Below are 26,841 nucleotides of genomic sequence, written 5' to 3'. Positions count from 1 at the left end.
AGATTTCAAATGCCAATGACATCATTTGACCTCTAAAGTTCTACCCATGGATTTTTGCTTCATCCAGTTTGAGTCATGAGGTGTGACCCAAGGATCTTCCCTGGTGCAGGTAAGCCAGTGCTTTGAGCGTGGCTCTTCCAGGTCTGTGTTGTGGGCTTACGGAAGGGACACGGTAGTACGTTAGCAGGACGCCCATGAAGACTGTAGGTGTAGAGATGGGGAAGAATGCTTGGCAAGCTGCTGAAGAGTGTGAGAAGTGGGAGAATTTGATGGATAAGTGGGTGGATAGATGAAAGGATGAATGCCCTCTCACCGTAAGGCTCTCCGTCGTACTGAGAGTCGTTGCTGCTGAAGTGCAGGGCGATGAGGGTGTCCGAGAGCCGGATTTTGGGGAGACTAGAGAAGCTCTCTAATGTCCTGTCTAATCTTTCTCTTCCCAGCCATGTTTAACTTGAGTGGCTCTATCTGGACCCACTGAGTGATGAAAAACTTGGAAAGCTCAAAGCAGTGGGGACAAAAGCAGTCATTTGAATGTGGTTTTTGAGGACTTGCAGGCTACCAGGGGTAGCTTTAAAAACCGTTCCCTTTAGGAAAACTTGAAAAGACTATTTCACCAGAGCAGAAAACACCCACCCTGTGGTTTTAGGGTTTGATGTTCAAATTGTATGGCAGCTAAAGATTCAGAGAGTGAATTAGCTGGAGTTAGACTGCTCATAAATGCTAGTCAAGTCATTAGATGATGAGATGAAGATTCTAAAACCTTCCAACTCAATTTCCTTCATTTATGATCTTCTCATTGAGTAAGTGTGACCCTAAGAAAGCAGCTTGAGACAATGTTGAAAACATGGGGGGAACAGAAGAAAGAAACAAGAAAATCTGAGACTGATTGTAGTTAACCTAACACATGTAATTTGGGATTCTAGTAAAAGAGATTCACAGCCCGTTGGGTCCCCTCATATTTCCCTGATAAACTAATATAATCTGATTTCCTAGTTTCAGAATGGGAAATTGAGTGAAATATAAGAAACGCATATGGTTAGAGGAACAGGGATGTGGCTGAGTGTAAGCCGACTGCCCAGCTGACAGCTGGAAAGAGAAACCAAGTGACTCTCGAGGCACAGGTTGGGTATGAAATAGTTGGAAGAGCCAGACTGAAGAACATGGTTTTAGAAGGTGGCTTCATTAGACGTCACGGTAGGAAAAAATTTGGTCTGCTGATTTTTTTTCTGAAAGACTCAAGATGCTTTATTTGTTTAGTATAACAGATGCTTTTAATTAATTTCAGTAGTTTTATTATCTCATTTCCTGGGTGACCTAGCAGCAGAGCGTGAGTAAGAGAACAGGATGGCATTTCTAAGAAAAGCATTATGCATGTCCTGGTGAGGTGAGCTCTAGGGAGAGGAACACCTGGAACCACTTTCTTGAGACCAGAACCGTGATCAGTCGGAGAGAGAAGTCAACGAGTCTGTAAGTCAAGGGACCTCTCTTGTTTAGTCTAAGGGAAACTTAATTTCCAGTTTTGCCAGTGTGCTAATGACACGGGGAGGGAAGAGTCGGTAATTCCAGCACCAGTGAGCTGCTTCTTTGGACCTGAGTAGGAAATTCCATTATATTGACGAGCTTTGGAGCAAGCGACTCCTGAATAATTAACTTGGCATTCTCCTCCTTTTCTATTATTGTGAGCTATATGAAAGTGAAGATAGGAAAGGAAAAGCAAATGGTCAAAACTAAAAAGATAGCAACCTCAGGAATGACCACAGGAAGGCAAAATAAAACAGCAGTGAGGTACCATTCCACAGCCACCGGATGGGCAAACATCAAAAGGCCTGCTAAAACCATCTATGCTCGAGGATTTAAGAAAACAGAACTCATACTCATTGTTGGTGGGGGGCAGGTTTTGTGCTATTACTTTGTAGAAAGAATTGGTAATTCCCAGTACAGTTGGGAGATGCCTCTCCTCTATGAATCAGTTATTTCACTTCTAAGTATTTACTCTAAGACTTTCTCATAAACGCTCAAGGAGCACTGTCTGTAATGGCAAAAACGTAGAAATGATCCAAACCTCTATTGATGAGAGTGGGGGTTTGACTGGTTGCAGCCTCCTGGGTTAAATCCAGCTACCTGTCTGTTTCTGCTTAGCTGGCAAATAGTTTTTACATTTTTAGAAGCTTAAAAATATCTGTGACACATAATGTTTTATATCATGTAAAAATTTTATGAAATATGAATGTTAGTGCCCATAGTAAAGTTATACAGTAACACAGCCATGTTCATTCATGGAAGCATTATATTGTGGGGCCTCTGCATGATTCCGACGTATGCTGAAGTTTGAGGATAATGGAATAGTGTACAGTAGTTAAGATCAGTGAATTAGATCTACATATTAACGTGGCAAAAACTTAAAGGGAAAAAAACCCACAAAAGGATATGTATAGTATGATACTGCTTGGCACATTAAAATGTAGTAAATGTGGTTTATACATACATATATGAGTAGCAAAAGTTCTACAACATGCATAATTACGGAATGATGATTACCTCTAAAAAAGGGGGGAGAATGAAGGAGGGATTAGATTTTAGCTCTAGAATATTTTATTCCTTAAAAATAGAGAGACCTGAATTAAATATGGCAAATCTTAATTCCATTAAATGCAAGCAGTGAGTATGTGATGTGATAGTTTTTATATGCTTGAAAATTTAAAGCCACGCTTTCTCTTTAAAAAAATTAGGAATATAAAGAATAATATTAAATAACTAGATATTTAAAGTGATCACCCACCACCTGAAGATAATTAATTAATAACATTTTGGTATTTTTCTTTTTACTACTCTTTTTTGTCTGTGCATGATAAAAAGACTTTTTGTTTTATGACAGTTACAGTTTTATATTCTTTTACTTCTTATTTAATATTGGCTTTTAGGAATTTTCCATGTAGTTATTCTAATTTGTATAATAACCACATTTACTCCATATATGTGTAACAGTTTTTCTGATTTAAAAACAAATATTTTATTTAGTTTAGAGAGAGAGAGAGAGCACAAGCATGAAGGGGGAGGGGCAGAAAGGGAAGTGGGGAGAGAGAGGGAATCTTTCAAGAAGACTCCATGCCCAGTGTGGAGCCCAATGTGGGGCTCAGTCTCGTGACCCTGAGATCATGACCCGAGCTGAAATCAAGAGCTGGATGCTTAACCAACTGAGCCACCCAGGTGCCCTAACACTTTTTCTGATTTTTAACATACATTTGCTATAAAAATTGGGAAAATTAAGTATAAAGAAAAGGAAATCTGTTATCACAACATTTTGATGCAGTAATATTTTGTGTAATTTCTCCAGTCTTGATTGTTGTTTTGCAACTTTAATTTTTTACTTAACCGTGTATTGTGAGAATTTGGTGTGATATTCTATTCTACAACGTGATTTTAAATGGCTCCATGTTATTCTATTACATATGGATTAAGAAATGCAAATGCTCATTTAACCTGTCTTCCTTTCTTACTCTCTGTCCACATTTGTTTGTGTGAGATAGAAAATGGAATTATCGGTTGCTGATCTTTATGGGACCAGGGAGGGAGGAGCAGGTGCTGGGGAATGTTGAAGGAAAGTCTCCTGAGCTCCGAGGAGGGGGCAGGAAGAGCAGTTACTCTGGATTCTCACCTCAAATGGGCTCTACCTGAGTTGAAAGAGTCTGCTTATAATCTTTCATCTCTACCTCCGGATTGCTGGTGTGTGACTGGCTGACTGGCAGAGCAAACTTTTTTGGGGATAATGTACTATATGGTTCTCACCTTCTATGTTAAGGAGATGAGCAATAACTGTTAGGCGCAAATAGAAAACAATCAAACCACAAAGACTTATATTTTAAAAAAAATGCTTTCGAGGGCATTTTTTACTCTAACTTGTTTGTTTTATATAACTGAGCAGCCCAAGAGCATGTCTTACTTTTCTTCATCTTATGTGGCGAACTCTCTTTTAATGATTCTGAAATGTACGTTTGTTCATATTTTAACATCCCTGGAACTGGGATGGGTCACACAATTCCTGGTATCTTGATATCACTTTCAACTATGGTTCCCATTTTAACATCTCGGAAATCAGGATGTGACTTACAATCTATGACTTCCTAGGTTCAATAGGATATCGTATTTTAAGGCTTTGGTTTTCAATCTTGTCTACACATTAGAATCATCTGGAGCACTTTAAAACTATACAAAAGATGCCTGGTCCTCACCCCAGATAGTCTATTAAATTTGCCGGAGTGGGGGCCTACACATCTGTATTAAAAAAGCTCCCCAGAGTTGGAACCATTGTCATAGACTTTAATGGAGTTAAGAATAATATATCATCATCACAATCGAAGACCAAGTAAGGGTGATTCTTAATTAAATTTCTAGAAGAGTTGATTTCCAACTTCTGGAGAAGTTCAGTTAGGTGTCCAAGTGCTAGAAGAATTGGAAAGAAGAATTCAAAGAATTGGCTCGGAATCGAAAGACGGATCCTGGTTCTAGCATTCTTAGTTTTATGGCCTTGAGCAGACTCCCACCCTTGGTTTCTTTGTAAAATAACAACATACCTACTTCTAGAGTTGTTGTGAGGATTATACAATGTAATGTACTAAAATGCCTACCACATTGTAGGACTCATTTTAAGTACCTGTAAATGGAGGTTTTCTTGCAAATACTGTTAATTTAAATTGAAAGTAGATTTCTTAAGACTGGATGAATAAAGAAATGGAGCTTTGTGTGATTTATTTAAATGTTTTGAATGAATTCCTAAAGTTAGGGTCGGCCAACTCATTTAACATAGTAAAAATAGAAAGGAACGAAAGCTTAAAAGTCAATGTCAGCATATTTTCTCATTTTTTGTAAAACAATTAAAGGAATTGAGTTGAAAGGACTTATACCAACAAACTTAAATTTACATATCCAACACAATTCTAAAATCACCTAGCTACACTTGTAGAAAAGGGACGCATTTTCAGGAGAGCCAATAATCACAAATGATAATATGAAATGTGATAAATTCACTTGATAGTAGCAACATGGCCTTTCTTTCCTGTGTGGGGCTTGGTAAACCATGTGTTTTACCTTGCGTTAAAGTCAATTTCTATATGTATCATAACAGTTTCCTGTGTTTGTTGAAGAGATACATAACAGCGGAGGCTTTTTCCACTATGAGAAAAAATATTTTCCAGCTGCATTGCATTTCTGGAAATGGAATCAACCGTAACCACTGGCACCAAATATTTAGCAGTCTGGACGCTGGTGGAGAGAAGAAGGGAGGAGTTTGCACTGCTCTCAAATCGCTTTTGCCACAGGCTGGATATTATAATGTGATATTTCTGTGCTCTGAATAGTTGAGCTTGTGGGGAAGGCTAACATTGCCAGCGCTCAGTGTCAAACCACAGCCTGGAATTATCGTGCCCACCAGGGTCTTTATCTTGGATGCATGGGGGAAGCTCTTTTCCATGGATAGCCAACACTTGATGATCTGCTTGTATGGATAACCCACTTTATGGATTATTCACAGAAATTCTGAGGCCAAGCCTGGATCCTTTTCTCCGAACTGTCTTGCGACCCATGAGGATTCTCCAAACCGCCTTCTCCATTCAGTTGGTGTGTGCTGAGGAAATCGGTTAAAATGCCTCCATGCGAGCATTTATTGAATGCCTATCATGTGCCAAACTTTTCATTAGATCCAATCTTTACACAACTTGGTGACATAAGTGGTATCATCTTATTTTCCAGAGGAGGGAACAAAGATTTAGAGTTCAAGATACTTGTCTAAGGTGACATGCACATTTCAAAGCTGAGTATGATTTCTAGGTTAACCACTGCCTTTGAAAACTTGAGCCATGGAAGATTCTCTGTGAGTGTGAGGAATCTGAAATGACTTCCACCAAGTTAGCCTGGCAAAATTTAAACCAACCGCCCCTCCCCCCCAATTTTTTAAAAAAATAAACTCTACCCCCAACATGGGGCTCAAACTCACAGTCCAGAGATCAAGAGTTGCATGCTCTTCTGACTGAACCAGCCAGGCGCCCCTAAACCAATCTCCTTTTATTTATTTATTTATTTATTTATTTTTAAAGTTTTTTTTTTTTTAATTTATTTGACAGAGATAGAGACAGCCAGTGAGAGAGGGAACACAAGCAGGGGGAGTGGGAGAGGAAGAAGCAGGCTCAATGCAGAGGAGCCTGATGTGGGGCTCGATCCCATAACGCCGGGACCACGCCCTGAGCCGAAGGCAGACGCTTAACCGCTGTGCCACACAGGCGCCCCTCCTTTTATTTATTTTTAATTTTTAAAAAAGATTTTATTTATTTTATTTGAGAGAGAAAGAATGAGAGAGAGAGCATGAGAGGGGGGAAGGTCAGAGGGAGAAAGCAGACTCAGCAGGGAGCCCGATGCGGTTGGATCCTGGGACTCCAGGATCATGACCTGAGCCAAAGGCAGACACTTAACCAACTGAGCCACCCAGGTGCCCCCAGGATCCTTTCATATATATATATATATATATATAAATAAAACCCTAAAGCTCTCAACACTTGGGAGGGCAAGAAAGTGAATAAAATTCAAGCTGTAACATAATATCATGTTATTCAGGTTTAAAAAATAAAATCAGTTGAACAAAGATGGTTGAAGTGCTTACTGCTAGATAATTATTCTTTTAGGGCAGATTATAAACGTAGGTATTTTTTTCAATATATTTTTTGCCTGATGGAGAGCAATTTCCACATTCTTTCCAGATGATTCCTTTGTTAATATTTCTGCTTAAAGCCTTGTTGCCTTTGCTCTGTCCTACTGTACATCATCATTTCCATAGCAACTAGATAGACTGAGGAGGGGGTAGCAACTGGCTCTTGAGAGAATGAAAATGTAATGGAAAGTTCCACCTGAAATAACAGCATGCAAATCACTTCAGCATATGATAAACAACAAAGAAAGTGATGCTTTTTTGGGGAGACAGCTTATTTGGTTTTTGGAATGTGCTCATTTTTCTGACAGCTTCTCTTTCTTGTGCTATCTTTCTTGCCTAATTTTTTCTGTTTTTGAGACCAAAATAAAATCATTAAAATACAAAAATTCAACCTGACATTGCATGTGACTCAATGGCAGATGTAGCGATTTGTGTTCCAGAGAGAGTTCTGGAGCAGAACATTTATAAAGGCTTTTAATTCTGAAACGAATTTGACTCTTGATGAAGCTACCTTTAGTTGCCAGGATATAGCTGAAGTGTGAGATATTCCTTTGAAGTGAGATTTCCCCCAACCATTTTGCTACCAAGGACTTCTGCTATTATTTTCGCTTACATCTTTCGAGAAGATTTTTAACATACTGAAAATATTGAAAGTATTTCATTTTGAACTATACGGTCTTAGAGAAATAAGAGATTTCCTTTTTGGAATATTGAAAATAGTTTTCAAAATTGAGATCCCCTAAAACAAAATCGTTGCTGAAATACTGTGTTGAGATGGCCAGAATAGAGTGGACAATACAGATATTTATTTTATACGTAGAAATTGTGGGGCTGTTTTAAGCATCCCTTCCTTGTATAACACAAAGCATACTATAAACACTGTTTATATTTGCAGGAGTAAATAAAAATACAGAAACGATGTTCTTATAAGATTGGGGGAGATGTCTGTATCATTTCACTTGGAGGCCAGATAAAGTCATTCTTCACAGCTGTCTCTTGCCATTATTTGTGGGTATTGCTCTTTGACATCTTTCCCTAGATTTTCAAGCAATCAAGGACCACAGAGTACATTTTTAAAACCCTGGAGAGGTAGCGATTAAGCACTATAATGCCTCCTTTTATGCAGGTATGTAATGTGCCTGTCCCATGTCAGCTGAATGAATTCTCTCAAGCTTCACCCTTCTCTTCGAGGATCTTCACCCACACCTTCCCCTGGGATCACGCCTGCATGGGGGAGCCCCATTCATAAAGCCCAGTGCCTTCACTTCAAAGTTGCTCATTTATATTTTGCCCTGTTTCATTAAATAATGAAATCAATAGCTGGAAGATCCCCAGGTGAGGTCCTCTGGCCACCTGCTTCAGAATAACTTGTATCTGCTAAAAAAAAAAAAAAAAGCAGCCCCAAATCCAGACCTACTGATCCATTTCAGGGGGTGAGATGTATAATCTGAATTTTGAATAGGCTCCCTGTTATTTGTTTATTTTTTGACACTCAATAAAGCCCTCCACTGAGGAAGATTCAGGGTAGGGGACTGTCCCCTTAAAAAGCTATCAAGACCTCATAGGCAGCCCTAATACCTCCTCTTCTCTTGGTCCCTGTACCAGCTCCTCCCTAGCCCCTGAACCTGACCCCATCATCTGCCTCCTCACCAGGCCCTAAACCCTTCAGTTTACTCCTCGTAATATTTTCCTTAATTCTTTTGCAAAATATAGATTAGGAATGATGTCATTTCCAAAATATGGATTAGGAATGTGTGGGTAAGCACAGCTGAAGTGAGGGAGCTGGAAAGTTGTGTATTTTTGTTCCAAGAGCTCTGCCCTCATAGGAGGACCTTGATTGCACTGGCTCTTCCCGGGGAGTGGGGGTGCAGGGTGAAGGGGCCACGGATATTCCACGCAGGGCCTTATCTGAAAACATTTGCATTTAGTGAGATGGATACTTATCTTGATATGATCTGGGGGCACCATGGTTATCTAATAATTTGGTTTAAGACCAAATGAATCCTAGCTTGCACTTCCTGAGAGGAAACCAAATTGTGCCGAAGGAAAGTGACCCAGAAACACTGATGGAAATGTGGAGAACTCTATTTGGGTTTTAAAAAGTATATATTCATTAATAATCCAGCAGTGGACGGTTTTGAGCTAGCTTAAGACAGTCTTTGGTTCCAACTTAACCAAGTGACATATCTGAGGTAATATGACAGGAGTAGAGGGAGCAACGCCCCATTTAGCCCTGGAATGAAGTTCTAAATTGAAGCCTGTGTCTTGGAATCACAGGTGAGCTGTATCATCTACAGAGTTCCTTCTGGTCTGGGGATGTGGAAAAGTCACATGAGTTTGGGATACGGATGGACAGTAGCTATCTTTATCTCCTTCAGGCTGGCCCTGGATTTCCCAGGCTTGGTGCCCAGCAGAATACTGACCGAGGCACCATGCCTTCCTTTAGGTTTGAAAATTGGTAAAAGTTCTTTCTTCACCCCTCTGAGATCCTAATCATCGTGTGTCACTATTGAAATTGCTCTGGAAAATTCAGGGTCTCTAATAGGTGTTGGGTGGGGCAGCACTTTTCCCACATAAGCACAGGGGGTAGTAGGTTCTCTGCTAGACTATTTGGCATCTAGCTGAGATCAGACCTTGCGGGAAGGGGAAACAACAGGGAAATCGTTGCTGGGATAGAGGGTCGGTAAAGCCTCGGGATGTAGCCTGGTCTGGGGAGGAGCAGAGGTAATAGGAGGGCAGTAGGCTTCTGTAAATGGGGGAGGGCATGTGGAAAATTTAAGGAAAAATGAGGGCACAAAATGATAGCAGTCATCCTGTCATTTGCAAATAATTTATAGCTTTCATAGCCACGAGTTCTTTTGATCCTCCAAGAACACTCAAGATGGAAGGGTGGTTGTTATCCGCATTTTACAGACAAAGGTAATGAACCACAGAAAAGTCGTGACGTGCTCAAGTGCATCTGGGCCTAGGACACAGGTCTTTTGTCCCTTCTTCCACTCTTCTATTTCTTTCATTAGTCTATACCACTGACTAATAGACTAAGAGTGACCCCATCTAGGGGCGCCTGGGTGGCACAGAGGTTAAGCGTCTGCCTTCGGCTCAGGGCGTGATCCCGGTGTTATGGGATCGAGCCCCACGTCAGGCTCCTCTGCTATGAGCCTGCCTCTTCCTCTCCCACTCCCCCTGCTTGTGTTTCCTCTCTCGCTGGCTGTCTCTATCTCTGTCGAATAAATAAATAAAATCTTAAAAAAAAAAAAAAAAAAGAGTGACCCCATCTAATTCTGCCTATGTTGTGATTTTGTCTAGGGTCAGCCTGAGCAGGGAATAAGTGATCAATGATGGAGGCATGGCGAGGAGACTGGACTCTTCCCCGAGGTTGACTTGTACTAAATGGATGCCCGTGACCAATGGTGTTTCTTTAGGCTAAACTGCATAATGCGTCTTTAATGTGGTAAAAGAAGATCACCCAACTCACTTTTAACTGATGAAGCTGAAACCAGATCTCTAGAGGTGAAAGCCTGTGCATTAACCCTGTGATAATAGATTTCCAGATGGCTGGAATTGGACCTCTGTCTCTGCCCTTGGCCGGTGATATTGACCAATAAACTGCTTTCTGTCAATCGATCATGAGATACGGTACAAGTGAATGTTACATGTGGATAATAGCCTTTATCCCGGGTCTTTTATAAAACCATTTAATGTACAATCTTTGCTTAAGACTCTCAGAGGGGAAATGTTCTGAGAAACCTCTTTAGAATGAAAGTTATCACATGATACATTGTTATTGAAGGGTAACGTATATTAAAATTAAGCAAGGTATACTCCTAAAAAGGAAAAAGCTGAAGGCACTTGTGAATGATTTGAACAGTGCTTGTAACAAATAGCATTGCCTTTCCAAGTGTCCTTTCCACAGATGTAATTTCAAAAGCAGTGTTAGGGCTGACACACAAAAAGGTAGAAGGCAATCTTATTTTCTCAGGGAAACACAATTCTTTCCCACTCTACTCTTTGTAAATGTAAACGCGTGTCTCTGAGAAGGTTACTTTCTCCTGTGAATTAATGTGGTCCATCCGAAAAGGGGAGATGAGTGGGTTACATGTAAATTATGACTTTCCCGGGTTTCTTTGACATTCAATTTACAGAGATCGATCTGGTTGAGGCTGGTAATTGTGCTTCCTTCCATGTGGGCTGTATGCATATTTGCATGGAAGGGAAATGAATGCAAAGGCCTATCTGAGAGTGCTCTCAGTCCTTGGGAACTTGCAGGTGACCTCTTTTAGTGATTGTTTTTTTAAAGAGTTGCTATGAGTGGTCTGGGGAGTAAATGATTTAAAAATCACTGGTGGAGTTTAGACTCTGAATTTCATTTCTTATTCACGGTCAGAATACAGCATACTACTGTGAAAAATAAAAGCCCACAGAGAACAGGGTGGAGAGTGGAGGTGGTGTTCTTGAGGAAGAAACCAGCGGGCTGAAGGGTGAGGCAATGGCCGTAGAGGCCTGGGAATGCAGAGGGTGTCCCAGACCTTTGTGTGTCTGTCACCTGGGTGCTAGTGAGGCTGCAGAGATAGAAGGCACTCCATCCTGGCCGGCTCCATCTGCAGCAAGAATCCGAATTAAGGGGAAATGTGAGAAATCAAACACAGGTCTTAGGTTTCTCAGAAAGATGCGGGAGGGAGGGGAACAAATCTGCCTGTCTCATCTCAGCATTTGCTTCCCTGCTCTGAAGAATCACATAATTGATCTAAAAATTAGGGCAAAATGAAAGGCTTCATTATATGTGGTTCTTGACTTCATGTTTTTTCCTCTCACACAGTTTGCAGCCAGAACCGCATGTGATAGAGTTTTCTGGTTATAAAAAGTGATGGTGCTAAAATATTACAGTAACTCTGCCTATTCTTTTTAATTGTGTTCTCAATATAAGTTAGACATAAGTTTATGCAGTAATGTTCTCTTAAGTTCTCTTGTTTTATATATCTACTTAGAAAGTGAACAAAACATGGTTCATTTCATGAACTCAACAAATAATTCATTGAATTGCTTCCTGTGAGCCATGCTCTTTTCTGAGTGCTTTACAAGGTTTATCTCCTTGAATCCTCACAAGCCTACGAGATTGTGCCTTAGGCCGATTCTCCAGGAATCAGACTTGAGATGAAGGGGCATGTGCAGGAAGTTTAGGGGGGAATGCCTTTGGGATCCACATCTGCGGGAAGTGAAGGCCATGGGACTAGGACGGAGGGAGGGGGAGGGGTTGCAAAGCCAGGTAGCTGCAGCAAAGGTCTCTATAGATTCCTGAGGGAGCTCTGGAGCTGGGAAGGCACTTCCCAGTTGTCCCCTCTGAGGCAACTGGACAAGGTTTTTACATCTCCTATGACCCTCGATGGTCAGTAGATGTCAGATGCCCCCAGGAGGAGGTGTGACTCTGGGCAAGGCCAGCTCTCAGCACCTGAAGAGACGTCAGCTGTCAGTGGTCCTTAGAGCTGGGGACAGATGCAGAAAACAAACTCCAAGAGCTAAACAACCTGCCCAGGGTCACACAGGATAGACCCCATGCAGTCTGATCCAGAGCCCACACTCTGAACCATCATTTTGCCTCCATCCTGCAAACCAGCTAAGTAAGCCATTAAATGAATAAGATAATTTTGAAAGGAAGTAAATGTTCTGAAGAAAATGAAAGGGGGGCATACTAATGTGAAGTTCATATACCGATGGCACTTCTGCTTTCTGGTGACATCAGGTATTACACTGTGCGTGTGGCAGAGACCACTAGCTATCCTGCTCTGCCTGACCACACAGCCAGATGGCATTCTCCTGTTTCCCTTGGGGTGGCATGGGCTACGCCCCAGCCTGGCCAATAGAACCCTGATGGACCATGCTGCTGCTCCAGACCTGTGGGCCTCAGTGGCTAGAGTAGCCTTGAACCTGGTGCTTAAGACAACAGAGCTGCCATGGGACTGGTCTCTCAGTGACGTCATTCTGCAGAGAGCAGCTGGTGTGGAGAGCCCTCACGCTGGGCTTTTTGTTACGAGAGCAATAGACTTCTTCTTCTAAGCCCTGGAATTTTAGGAGGTATTTGTTATGGGAGCTTAATCTCATCTCAGGACTGCAGTGTAGAAATATATTTAAAATAGTATAGGAGAGCCTGGGTGGCTCAGTTGCATAAGTGCCTGACTCTTGATTTTGGCTCAAGTCATGATCTTGGAGTCTTGGAACTGAGCTCCAAATTGGGCTCTCCACGCTCAGCGGCGAGTCTGCTTGAGATTCTCTCCCTCTGCCTCTGCCCCTCCCCCCCTCGTGCATGCTCTCTCTCTATATAAATAAAATCTTTATAAAAAATACCTTAGTATAAATAGTATAATGTATGGGTCATTATTATTGAGGAGGTATGATGGTTAATTTTATTTGTCAACTTGGCTGGGACACAGTGCCCAGGTATTTGGTCAAGCATTATTCTGGATGTTTCTGTGAAAGTATTTTTTGAATGAGATTATCATTTAAATAGGTGGAATTTAAGTAAAGCTGAATACCTTTCATGATGTGGGTGGGCCTTATCCAATTAGTTGAATGCCTTCATAGAACAGAGATCGACCTCTCTTAAGCAGTAAGTAGTTAGTTCTGCCTGCAGTCTGCCTTAACACCTTCTAATTCAAAATCTGTTCTTCCTGGTTGCCCAGCAGACTGCCTTTGGACTCAAACTTGACTCTTTCCTGAGTCTTCCAGCCTGCCAGCCTCCCCCATCAGAACTTGGACTCCTTAAGCCTCCACAATCATTCCTTAGAATAAATCTCTATACAGACATATCCTGTTGGATCTGTTTGGACAAGCCTGACTGGTACGAGTAGTTATCAGCATTTGAAGCACCAAGTGAGGGATCTCCACTTCAGAGATGGCACTGGCATTTTCACATATCATTACAGAAATCTACTCTAGAAAGTTTGTTAACTGAGATGAAGAATGATAGAAATGTATATTTATATAATTGGTGGTGTGGATTTTATTCAAGTTGTATGGCTGGCTAAAATGATTTTTCTGTCCCTATTACCCTTGCCAGAATGACATGTAAGAATCTGTCAAGGCCCATAGCCCTAGGCCTAGAACACTAGTGGGCCTGGTCACGTGTTCCACAGAGACCTCCACAGCCTGGTCCAACTAGGGATCTAGCTGAGTCTGCTGCTAGAGTCTCTTGTGTCTTCCCCCAAGTGAACCTCTCATGCGAAGTGTTTGCTCATTAGCTGATGAGCCTGAGAACAGAGAAAGGGATTCACCCAGCTTTCCGTGACAGGTTGTAAGACTGGTGTTTTTTTGTTTGTTTGATCAATAATATACAGGTGGCACAATTTGATAGGTGATATCTCACCTTCAATCTCCAAAGGCTGTCACTGTTTACCAAAAGAGCTGACCTTTGTTGAGTGACCAGTTTGATTTAGATCAGTTCCCCAAGAGAGGAAAGAAGGCAGTGGAGAGTAGTATGTGGGTGAACGTGGATGGTGTCTTCAGAGGGCCTGAAGAGAGGCAGAGAGAGCAAGCAAGGGAGTGGGGAGGGGTGGAGGGGCACAGAGAGAGAATCTTAAGCAGGCTCCATGTCCAGTGCAGAGCCTGACCTGGGGCTTGATCTCATGACCCTGAGATCATGACCTGAGCTGAAATCAAGGTCATATACTCAACCGCCTGAGCCACCCAGGCATCCTGAAGACCTGGCTTTAAATTCCTTATCCGCCACTTGCTAGTTGTGTGGCCTTGGTCAACACACTCCTCTTTTACAGTCTTTTATGAAGTACGTACCAGTCACTTGGGGCTGTTGGGAAGATCACATGACTAATGCCTGTGCCGTGCTTAGTTCAGTGCCTCAGTAAGTGTCCAGAATAAGTACTAACAAGTATCACCATCGATAATGAGCAATGCTGTGTCATGGGATGTTGCAGACCGGTGAAGGTTAATCTTTTAGGCAGTGCTGCAAATGCACCCAATTTTGACAGATACGGTTCTTACTTGCCTTCCTAACAAAGATAATGAGCACTAAGAAAACAATAGAGGTATCCCCTGATTTGTGAAAGTCTGTGTTATGCCACTTTGCATAGCCCTCCTACGTGAGGACTTGCCCTGTTGTTGTTTGCAAAGAAATCCAAGGAGAATTTTCACTTTTATGAAAAAAGCTGAAAAGCTTGAGCATTTGCTTCGCAGCCAGCCATTACAGAGGCTGCGCGCACCGCCAGCTGCAAGAGTGGCGCCCCCGAGCGCCTTCCCCGGGAACTACACTCAGCACCTGAGCATCGAGCTGCCACAGCTTTGAATGATGTCTGTGAGCACCTGCGCCCTAACTCGATTTATTTTGTGCATCATTAGCAAAATGTGGCCTAAGGTATCAGAAAAGCCTCAGAGATGTTATTTTTTGGGTCTGGGATGTTCAAAACATTTTCCTTGTAAATTAATGGTAACTGCTCCCTCGCTTTATGCCATTTCTGCTTACCAAAGTTTTCAGAGGAATGCTGCACTTTTGGAGAGCCTGGGAATCCTGTACTATATCCTATGCTGCCCAACCGTGAAGGCTCAAGTGCTTCCTACCAAGGTGTGTGGAGATAGCCGTAATTTAATTCTTTGAGTTACACTGGACCATGTTTTCTGAACCATTTTGAGAGATGCTGCTATGAGCAGTGGGACTTGTGTGTCTGTGTTCAAGTAAGTGAGGGAAGTACTGGTGTGTTTGTCTGTTGGGGCTGCCTTACAGAACACCACAGGCAGGATGACTTCAACAATGAAACTCATTTTCTCATGGTTCTGGAAGCTGAAGATCTAAATGACGGCAAGGTCGGTTTTGAGCGAGGCCTCTCTTCCTGGCTTGCAGACGGTTTCCCTTGTGCTGTGTCCTCACCATGACCTTTCCTCTGGGTGTGGGCACTCCTGGTATCTCGTCCTCTTCTTACAGGGACGCCAGTCCTCATGGATGAGGGCCTCACCCTCATAACCTCATTTAGCCTTCATTATCTCTTAATTCCCTTTCTCCAAACACCCCCAAGATTTCATTGGAGGTTAGGGCTTTAACATAGGAACTTCGGGGGAACACAATTCAGTCCACAACAAGGGAGTCTGGAATGTTAACTATGTTTCTTTGTTCTAGGACTTCATTATGCTCAGGAGACACTCCATAAGGACATATAATGACACAGTGTTTCCCAACTGATTATTCCAGGAGATCCCATTTTGATGTTTAAGACGTCACTTATTAAGGATTTGGGAACAACCATTCAGAATAAGCTATAGTGCTAGGGGGCACCTGGGTGGCGCAGTCGTTAAGCATCTGCCTTCGGCTCAGGGCATGATCCCAGTGTTCTGGGATCGAGTCCCACATCAGGCTCCCCGGCTAGGAGCCTGCTTCTTCCTCTCCCACTCCCCCTGCTTGTGTTCCCTCTCTCACTGGCTGTCTCTCTCTGTCAAATAAATAAATAAAATCTTTAAAAAAAAAAAACCTATGGTGCTAATCTGTGTGTGCCTCGGTGTGGACTCAGGGAAAGCTGAGATGGGGGGGACTGTTGAATTTTATATTAAATATTCTAGTTTGTTCTCACATTTTGTTCATAGGTTTTGGTGCCGGTGTTCAGAACCACCCCAGCCAGGCCAGTGAGAGGGCTCCTTTCTCTGCAGCAGTGAGCTCATTGAGCCCAGCACGCCTTCTGTCTTAGACTCTCTTGTGTTGCTACTCATGCTCTTTCACAGTTTCCCTGGAAAGCGGAGGGTGTACGACATCTAAATATTAATAAGTGGGATGTCATTGTATTTAGAAAGCAGTTCCCTGTCTCCCAAAAAAAATGGAAATACTAAAATATTATGCTCTTGGATTGACATTGCTGCAACGCGATGTGCTCATTTGTATTCATGCAGAGCCTCAAAACAAGTATCCTCATCTGCAGATTTTTCTAATTAAATAGCTGGAAAAACCATCCACCATTATCTCATTTGAACTCTCTGTAATAGCTTATTTCCTCTTCTTCTTTTTAATGTATAAATAAAGCCTTCAGATTTTAATTTCCCTGAGACTCTCCTTTACTCATAAATACTACCTTTCTGGACATTCTTTTCCATCAGTTTCTTTAACATAAAAATGTATTACCTTATCTTTCTGATGCAATGTTAAAAGGCACATTGCTGTAATTCCTCATTATTAAGGAATTATTGTTAATAAATATTGTGATTCATTGCTACAAAACATTAAAACATATAATTTTCTTCTCTGTGTTAAGCCTCATTATTTAGCAAATGTGAAGCTTCATTATTCCTTGGTGATCGTGTTTAGGACCAACATTCTCTCACAGGCAGGACAGTGTTGTAGGAAGGTGGCCTCCAGTGTCATAGAAGCCATTTATTATCTGTCAGAGCCTGGGAAAGGGGTGGGGGTGGGGTCTCATTTTTAAAATTTGTAAAATGAGGCTATCTTTTTTTTTTTAATTTGTGTGATTGCAAGGATAATAAACCCATTCAAGGGAGCTAGAAAAAACAGGGAGTTTTCTCTTAAAGACATATTATCAATTGATCATTAATTGACTTACCGATTGATTAAAAAACTTTAGCACCCAGTATAACCCACACAGGCAAGCATGCACATCTAGACACACGGACACATTTAAAGCTTACTGCTCTGAATTTTAGTTAACCATTCCTCTATTTTGGGTATTTAAATTGTTTTCAATTTTTACAATTACAAATAATGTTACAATGAACTTTTTTTTTGTACTTAAATTCTCCCGAGTCTGTGATTGTTTTGTTAGAGAAGATTCCTGGAAGTAAAATTAATTGGGTCAAAGTGTATATACTTAAAATGTTTATGCATATATTTTAAAATTGCGTTCCCGAAAAGTGACCCAATTTACATTCCTAACTAGGAGCTAGCTTATGAGACCAGCCACCTCTCCACACTCCTACCAGTACTTAAAAGTAGTAGCTCCTTGTCTTAATTTGCATACCTGTGGTTATTAATAATTCGTAATTAGTAAGACTAACCATTTTCTACTGTTTTCATTAACCAGTTCCATTTTCCTGAGAAATGTCTAATTGCACAAGCCTATCTTTATAGTAGACATTACTGTTTTTCTTAAGAATTTATGACAATTCTTTACATATTAAAAGTATCAAACATTCATTATATTATTTGCAAATACATTTTCCTACTTATCATTTGATATTAATTTTGTTTATGCCATTTTTTGGTGGACAGTTATTTAAATTGAAATTGTTTTATGTAGACAAATACAAAGATCTATTAAATATGGGTGGTGGAAATATGGGCACTCATATATTTTTTTCTAGTCGAAAATGATTCATAGATAAAACAAATATAAAGTCATACTTGCACATTAAAGATTTGTTCCATTTTATTTATACTGAGGAAGCTCTCCTATTTTTTTCTGGCATTATTTCCTAAAGAATTCAGTTCTTCCCCCCTTAGTTTGCCTCATAGAGCGCTGTCATTAGTAACTTACTATTTTCCTGCTTGACTGTGACCTAGAACCTTGTATTTCTGAGTCCACCCAGTCTGTTAGGAAAGAACAATGTCTAGGGGAGAAAGGACCACAAGAAGACCATGTGAGGTGTGGGAATAATAGGACTTCAAAAGAGAAGGCTCTCGGCAGACATGATTAAACGTATTTTATGGGATAGACTCACTGAATCAATCAGAATATTTGAGACCCCGTTGTGAATACTCGCCAACCTCTTCCCCAGACAACATCCCTTCCCCAGGGTTTAAATAGCATTCGTGCCTTTGTCAAAGAATCTGCACAGGTAGACCAATAGTACAGTAGGGATATGGCGCACTGGACACTCCTCCCGCCACCACGCGCCCACAGCACTGAAGAGCAGGAGCTAGACTGTGTGATGAAGCCACTACCTTGTATCAATGAAGTCTTGGCAGTTAGTCTTGACTTAAAAAGAAGGCAAACTTAAGTGACCTGGCTGTGTTTCTTGCACCTTATTTCCTACAGTGCCCAGAAAAATCGCTCGATGGGTAGCAGATATTCAGGGAATACCCTAGCAATGATCATTTTCTTTTCTTTTGCAGATTGCTATTCTTACCAATTTTGTATACAACAGGAGGGTTTTTATTTATTTATTCATTTAGTCTTCTAGGATTTTTGTTTTCAACCAAATGCTTTTCTACATTCAGGGCTGAGAATAAGTATTCTAAATACTATGTGAAATCTCAACTGAATACACAGGCTATTTTTCAAAGCCTGATTTTGGAATCATGTTTCGGCTCACGATTACCTTGCTATTTTGTGTCATATGAAGATAGGAGTTGTCCAGAAGCTGCTTCTATCATCTCAATGCAGCCCTGGCTCTCCCTTAAATCTGTAAAGGGACTTGCTGGAAAAGTAGGCATCTTGCTGTCTTTTTCTGCTCTGGACGGGAGGCAGAGAGTAGAGCATCTAGGACAGGCTAGAACAAACTAGGCAACACAGCATGAATAGAGCAATTTCGTGAAGAGTGTAAAATCACAGGAAAGTTCCAGCAGCGGGGGGCGGGGGTGGGGTTCTGCAGTGTGGAGGCATCAGCAGGAGGTCTGAGGAGCACAGGTCAGGTGTTCTGCGCAGCGCAATGTAATTGTTTGCAAAGCAGCTTTGACTAGGAAGTCATCAACCCACTATGTTGGCTAAGGACATGAAAAAAGGCAAAGTGGAAAGTCACACGCTAGAACATGAGGCCCCAGGGGCGCCTGGGTGGGTCAGTCCTCAAGCGTCTGCCTTCGGCTCAGGGCGTGATCCCAGGGTTCTGGGATCAAGCCCCACATGGGGCTCCCTGCTCAGCGGGAAGCCTGCTTCTCCCTCTCCCACTCCCCCTGCTTGTGTTCCCTCTTTCGCGCTCTCTCTCTGCCAAATAAATAAATAGTATCTTTTTAAAAAGGAAAGAAAGGAAAAAAAAGAACATGAGGCCCCAGAGGAGACCTCTGCATTATTACGACTTTCTCACATCCCGCGCAGCCATTTGCTTATTCTAACCACTGGTTTTGGCTTCTCTACGTTCGGCTTCAGGGATAACTTTTTAAGAGTTTCCTGGAACTTTTTCTCCCCCTAACTGCTAAAAATCGTGGTAAGATACACATCACATAAAATCTACTGTCTTGACCATTTGAGGGCGTACAATTTAGTGGTACAGACACACATTCATGGTTTTGCCCTATTTTTGACACCACAGTGTTTCTCTTCTAGATTTCCTGCCTCAGGCCCATGAGGCAGCTGGAAGGCAAACAGACCGACACTCAGCACTGAATGACTTAGCGTGAAGTTGTATTTGCGTTTTGAAAATTCAGACGAACTTCAGTGGGGTATTGAATTTTAAAGGGTATTATTATTGTTGTTAGTGCCACATGGGAGTTCCGTGTGAGACTGAAAATAAAACCTGGCTTTGTTATCAAATAGGACATTAAAGGGAACTTCATTGGTGTGATAATTCAGATGGAAAAGTCTTTGGGACCTCAAGAATCAGTTATTTGTTGCCACACACCAGAGCTGGTTTTCCAGACCGGGGTTCATTCTGGTGCTGGGTTCAAATGGCAGCTCTTCTGAAGTATCTCCTAAAAGCAGTGAGTGAAAGAAGACACATTGTTGCTGTATGCCCTCCACGGTGCCCCTGGAGACTGGCTGCGGAATTCTAGGACAGTCCCCTTTCTGTTCTGTGCTGTGGTTCGTCCTGCAGATAATGGCAGAATTTTGTACATTACCTAAGAGCTGAAAGGAGTAAGGAGATTTATAGGAGCAGTGTGATACAGTCACACTGTCTTAGGGGCACTGTCACATGGGCTATCCCTGCTTTGTTCTTAAAAGCATCTTGTGTTGTCCATACTTTCTGGATGGTGTGTGTGTGTGTGTGTGTGTGGTCATTGAGAATGTATGCTGTTGCTTCCACTAGTTTTTCAGCTCCTAACTGAACAGAGGCAGTACAGCAAACGATGCTCACATTCTTCATTGTTCACTTGGCAGGAAGTCGGCCTCGCCCTGTGTGATTATTTGTTAACTGAGAAATAAAAAGAAGAGCCAGCTAAAGGCCTGGATGGAGTTGTATATTGTTTCAACAAAATATCTTGGGAGGGGTAGGTTTCTAGTTCCTTATTCCCGTTCTTATTAATTTTCTTCTTCCTCTCTTCCTTCTTCCTTTCTTTCTCAGGCATAGAGTATACCACTTATTTATTCATTATTGTCTTTCTAGGTAAATATTCATCTGCTTTTTGATCACACCAGTCATACCTGGAACTTTTTCTTTGCAGGTGCGTTTATTGATAAAATCTGGAGAGGGCTACTGTAAAGTTGTTCCGTTTATTGTATTTGGTGTGCTGTAGCTAGGAAATAGAATTCTGGTTTTTCCGTCTTTTTTTAATATTGCAATTTGTACTTCGTAATATCCTGCGCTTAAAGAACATGATTACTGCTAATTATCATTTAGAAAATTGTTTTTTGCTTGATTAGAGATTTTAGCTATGTGTACTCAAATCTAGTGGGTCTTTATTATGTGCATTACTTTCTATTCTATACTGGCTTAAATATTAATATATGGAAATTTAGCTTCATCTGCCATACCTTTTGATGTCGGAAGCATAATCAGTATAATTGGCTTAGATTGTTTTTTCTCCTGCTTGTATTTCATATTATCTAATGTCATTAGTGAGTTGACTGCCGAGTGGGTAATCTGCAGTTCAGAACTACTTCTTGAGCACATTATTACCATTGATTTTGATTATTTTAATTTCCATTCACCCTAGGCAGGCCCTCAAGCTGTGTCGTATTATTCAAAGAACTGCTTTCTTCCATTTACTGAGCAAATCTTTGTTTCTGAAAACCCATCAGCATTCTGATAAATCCTGATGTTTTTACTTCATTGGGGGGCAACTTGATTTGGGTAGCATATGGGTGGGGGTAGGTAGCTCAAGACTTGTGTGTCCTCCTTCTGAATGGTGGTTAGCCTAGTAGCCTCTGGTGCCCAGAGGGCAGCCGGGTGCCCGGTCTGGTCTGCTTTCAGAGACTCAGCTGGGTAATTGTCAGGCTTCTTGGAGCCTGGAGCTGGGGCTCCCTATCCACAGGACTCGTGTACAATTACTGCTGGAACACAGCAGCCATACCTCTCCTTGCTCTCCCTAAGGCTTGCAGGTTTATCTTTTGCCCTTGGAGAATGATTGCTGGCCTCGCTGAGGGATTGGAATCCAACTTCCTTTCGGTTTTTGAGTGTATTCCAAAACTAACTGTAAAAAGAACCTCACATTAAGGTCTAAGTTTGGCTACGGTCAGCCACAGATGCTGCTTAGCCCCTGGCTCGGATGTACGCGCTCTGTTCAGCTGCTGGTGGTTATTAAGTCATTTGTAGTTGCACGGAAACTTGCATGTTAAGGCTGCAAAAGAAATGACCGGTACCAGTATTCTGCTTCTGGCTTTTTATAGACGAGAAAGCAGAGGCCTGGAGAGGTAAATGACTGGCTGGAGGTCACGCAGCTACTGAGCGTCTGAGTGGGAGAGTCCCCTTTTTAGAGGCAGCGCGTGCTCTTCGCTTCTCAGCGGCTCCTTGTTATTGGATGAGCGAGCGGGCAGCATATTGTGTACACCTGCTGACCACCAGTCGGGCGGCTGATGGCAGCTCTGTATGTGCATGTGTTGTTCAGTGTGGTTTTGGGGGGCAGAGGCTTTTATAAGGGAAATGGGAATACACAGGGAACGTGATTAGAAGCATGTGTGTAATGTGTCTACACACATGTACGTGTTAGAGGTCTAGCAGGGTGATTCTGCCTGGATGTGACCTAAGTCAGTTTGGATTAAAGAGGCTCTCCCCCCTTTCTCCCATCTGGGCAGGCTCCTTGCTCCTGTAGCTTGGGGGCAATAGAAGAGTTTGGGGCTAAATGTTCTGTCCGCCTTGGAAGGCACTGCCTGAGTGGGACTCCAACCCCCTTAGTGCTTTTCTTTGCTGCCTGGTTTGACCTGAGGAGGTAGAAACAGAGGTAGCTTGGAGACTGGAGGTGGGGGATGGGGTAGGACTTCTCTGTTTGAAGTTCTACAATAATTAGTTTAGGACATACCAAACTATAATTCTTAACGCATTTAATTATTGTAAGAATTCATAATTATTGAAAGCGTTTTTAAATGTTTTCACCAATAAGCCCCGAGGGTGAATATTTTAGAATATATGACATTAGTGCCCATGACTGGTGGTTCTTATAACAGTTGGCTAACGTTAATTTGGCCTCATCAAAGGAGGCCAATAAAATTGATCCAGGCAATATTTTACCACACATGTCTAGAAATGAGAAACTTAATCCTAAATAATCATTGCCTGCTGTTTCCTCCTTGGGCCAGGCCTCTCCTTGTTTTAATTTGTTGCTTTCTGATGTAGGGATGTCAGCTAATGCCCTCCCTTCTCAATCCTGTGTGAGAACCTGGTCTTCTGAGGTATCTAGAATGTGCCTGTATCAGGCCACCTTTCTTTTCTGTTCAGTTACAAACATTAGGCAAGTGGGCTACTTGGCTCTGAGGGAAGATTGCACTAGCCGGAACATTTGGAGACTGGCTGAATTTTTGTGTGAGTTGCCAGGGAACTTTCAAATTGAATGGACCTGGATACTTAGATGAATTTACTTAATGAAAGGGATAAAAGGATGGACGAGGCTAGTGACTTCTAGACTCTTGGCTTTCACGGACCATGAAAATTTCTAAAATGACTTTATTGTTATTATTATTTATTTATTTGACAGAGAGAAGCCAGCGAGAGAGGGAACACAAGCAGGGGGAGTGGGAGAGGAAGAAGCAGGCTTCCTGTGGAGGAGCCTGATGCGGGGCTCAATCCCAGAACTCTGGGATCATGCCCTGAACCAAAGGCAGACACTTAACGACTGAGCCACCCAGGCGCCCCGTCTAAAATGATTTTAAAGACTAACATAGAATTATCATTTCTTTTTGCTACATAAGGCTATTAAAAAAGTATCAAGGTACTACCCACTATGACATCGTGTGTTGTGTGTGTGTGAGAGAGACAGACAGAGAGAGAGAGAGAGAGAGAGAGAGAGAGAGATTAACAGTGAAGGACAGTCCTTGCATTCTATTAAAAAAACTATGAAAAACTCAATGTGGTATTTATTTTTTTCATTTTACCAAAGACTTGTAAAAACTGGCATTTCACAGCTACTGAGCCAAGTAACCTTTTAGAGTCCCTTTCAGATATCACATTGACTTATACTTAACTTATACCACCATGACCCAAAGATCTTTTCATCCTTATTCATTTCTTCCCTTCTCAGTAACTCTTTCCTTGCTTGTGATTAGCTTTCTTCCCTGCTTCCCCACTCACTCCCATTTGCTCCTCCTCCTCTCCCATTCTCCAATGTTTGCCAGGTGATCTCTCAAGGGCAGAAAGGCTCACTGTCACCACTCTGGGGTACCTCTTCCAAGGGGTGGATTTCTTTTTTGAATGGGGTGGTGTTCTCAAACCTGAGGAGAGTGCCATCACACAAAATACTCATGCCATAGATGAAAATGTAAAACGTCGTTGTTTGGCTGACATCCATCTGTATTCCTAGCTACTTCATGGCTATAATAATCACCCAACTAGCTGTGTATCTACCAAGTAGTTTTGTGTTCTGAATATTTTTCTAGTTAGTCACCCTGTGGTACAAGACAAAATGAAAAAAAAAAGGATTTCGTAAATCAAGATATATTATGTTGCTTGCTTCTCTTCAATCTACTGGGCCTATTACTCTGTCATAGAAATAGATTAATGGGCTGAAAATTTCACCAGAGTTTGTTTTCTCATGAGTTTTGCTGATCTTACTGCTTTTGTTTGGGCCAGAATTTACAGTAACTGCAGGTCTGGTTGTTTTTCAATATTTGGATCTTAGTTTCAGTAAAATATTCCCCAAGTATGCAAGAGTGGAGGGCAATTAAAACTTTTTTATAAATTTTCCAAATAAGCCTGTTTTTGATACCCATAAAATCAGCTGGTTTGACTTTTCGATAATAACGAGGTTAGTGTTCCTCATTCAAAGGACTTCTGGGGAACTGTTTTATCAGTTCATTTGAAACAAAACACTTTAATGGGTTATAATCTTGTATTCTAATTATCATGAAATAAAGTACAGCAGCTGGATAGTGGCATCTCAATTTATTGAGGGTTTGAATTCAAGGACTAGATATCTTTTGATTAATGAAAGACAATATTGCACACATTCCTTAAAACTTCAGATTGTTATTTCTTTTGTTCTGTCTGTAAAAAATGCAATAAAGTCTCAGCTTTAATCAGGTACCCTGATTTATTAAAGCATCATGGTAGATTTTTTGTCAGAGATGGTTTTGCTGCCTATGGAGTATTTTGGATCTCCTATGGCAGAAAGTAGAGTTACAACATTCAGGAGCTTCTAAGTTCTTCACATAAAAACATTATGGTCCATATAGTCCAAGAGTTAAAATACCACCCAATTCCTGGTGATGCTGAGATGCTGGCTTAGCAGTGTAAAATCTGAGTCCCCGGAGAGCATGGGGTCTTCTAAACTTACATAAGTTCTATGTTTAAAGCATTGGATCTGCCTGAAGGTCACCTATCAGCTTTGGAGTCTTTGCATGGCTCCACCCTATCTTTGCATGGGTGGTATTGTGGACAGAGCACTGAATTTGGACAGAGAAACCCTGGACTCTGGCCCTGACAAGCCCCTTTCTAGCCTCTGGCTGAGTCACCGTCTTCTCATCTGAGAATGGCTATGCTTCACTCAGAGGGCTGTTGTCGAGATGACAAGACATGTGGAGAAAAGTATTTTATAAAGTGTAGAGTTCTTTCAAGTGTTTGCCATGGTGTTCACTCTACCAGAAGCCAGTGTGCTTCAGGATTGAGAGGGGCTGACCACAGACATTCCTATCCTCTCCGTTTTCACCTGATGTCTACTCGGTATGTTGATTCGATAGCAGTCTTATCACGTAATTATATTCCGTCTCATAATGTCACCAAAGGGACTCCACAACAGTGTATGTACAAACCCAGAGTTCTAGAGGCTTGATGGTCGTCATTTCAACCTCCGAGTGTGGGCTGATATACCCTTAAAGAACTAGAGGTAAGAAACCAAGTATTAAAAGTGAGACGTCTGCCTCAACATGTCATCTGGTTGGAGGTGGAGGGGAGAAAATTCTGCCCCGATGGCATCTGAGCCCTGACAGAATGGGAGGCATGTGGAGACCCATGCTTTGTTCTTGGCATAAAGAACCAGCCTACAGGGCTCCTTGGCAGGAATGAACTGTAGCATCTGCTGGGAGTAGAAAGTATATTTAAATCGAGTTAGTTTCAATATTTCAGTTTCTTGTCACTAGGGATGAGCAAACCCAGAAGTGCTCTATGTTTTCAGAAAGTCTGACTTATTTTTCAAGCATTTTGGGTTTGGCTAAATTCTACATGTGTTTTGCCAGTTTTCCTTCTTTAATTATTAGTATTAAACCCATGTGTATGAATTTGAATGAGAATTTCATAGCCATTTTAATACTTATTTACAGTTTAATTCATCCAGAAGCTGTGTTGAGTAAGAGCTGTTATATCTTGTAGAGTCTTTGAAGATAGTTTATAAACATTTCTCTTCATAAGATGTAACACCGATTTCAATCTTCCACTTCTCACAAAGAAATTTGGACTTGGGGATGGTTAGGATGGGATCCCAANAGAGAGAGAGAGAGAGAGAGAGAGAGAGATTAACAGTGAAGGACAGTCCTTGCATTCTATTAAAAAAACTATGAAAAACTCAATGTGGTATTTATTTTTTTCATTTTACCAAAGACTTGTAAAAACTGGCATTTCACAGCTACTGAGCCAAGTAACCTTTTAGAGTCCCTTTCAGATATCACATTGACTTATACTTAACTTATACCACCATGACCCAAAGATCTTTTCATCCTTATTCATTTCTTCCCTTCTCAGTAACTCTTTCCTTGCTTGTGATTAGCTTTCTTCCCTGCTTCCCCACTCACTCCCATTTGCTCCTCCTCCTCTCCCATTCTCCAATGTTTGCCAGGTGATCTCTCAAGGGCAGAAAGGCTCACTGTCACCACTCTGGGGTACCTCTTCCAAGGGGTGGATTTCTTTTTTGAATGGGGTGGTGTTCTCAAACCTGAGGAGAGTGCCATCACACAAAATACTCATGCCATAGATGA

General features: G+C 41.6%; 1 long non-coding RNA gene across 1 annotated transcript; it reads left to right on the top strand.

Moving 5' to 3' along the window:
- Positions 1–1,321: 1,321 nt before the first annotated feature.
- Positions 1,322–10,322, top strand: LOC117801515. Its single transcript, XR_004624100.1, has 2 exons — positions 1,322–1,467; positions 10,004–10,322. It is a non-coding gene; the product is annotated as an uncharacterized LOC117801515 (long non-coding RNA).
- Positions 10,323–26,841: the final 16,519 nt, after the last annotated feature.

The sequence above is a fragment of the Ailuropoda melanoleuca genome, chromosome 3 (genome assembly GCF_002007445.2).
Source record: "Ailuropoda melanoleuca isolate Jingjing chromosome 3, ASM200744v2, whole genome shotgun sequence".
Lineage (NCBI taxonomy): Eukaryota > Metazoa > Chordata > Mammalia > Carnivora > Ursidae > Ailuropoda > Ailuropoda melanoleuca.
The sequence above is the reverse complement of the archived record's forward strand: the minus strand, read 5'-3'. Positions and strand labels throughout refer to the sequence as shown.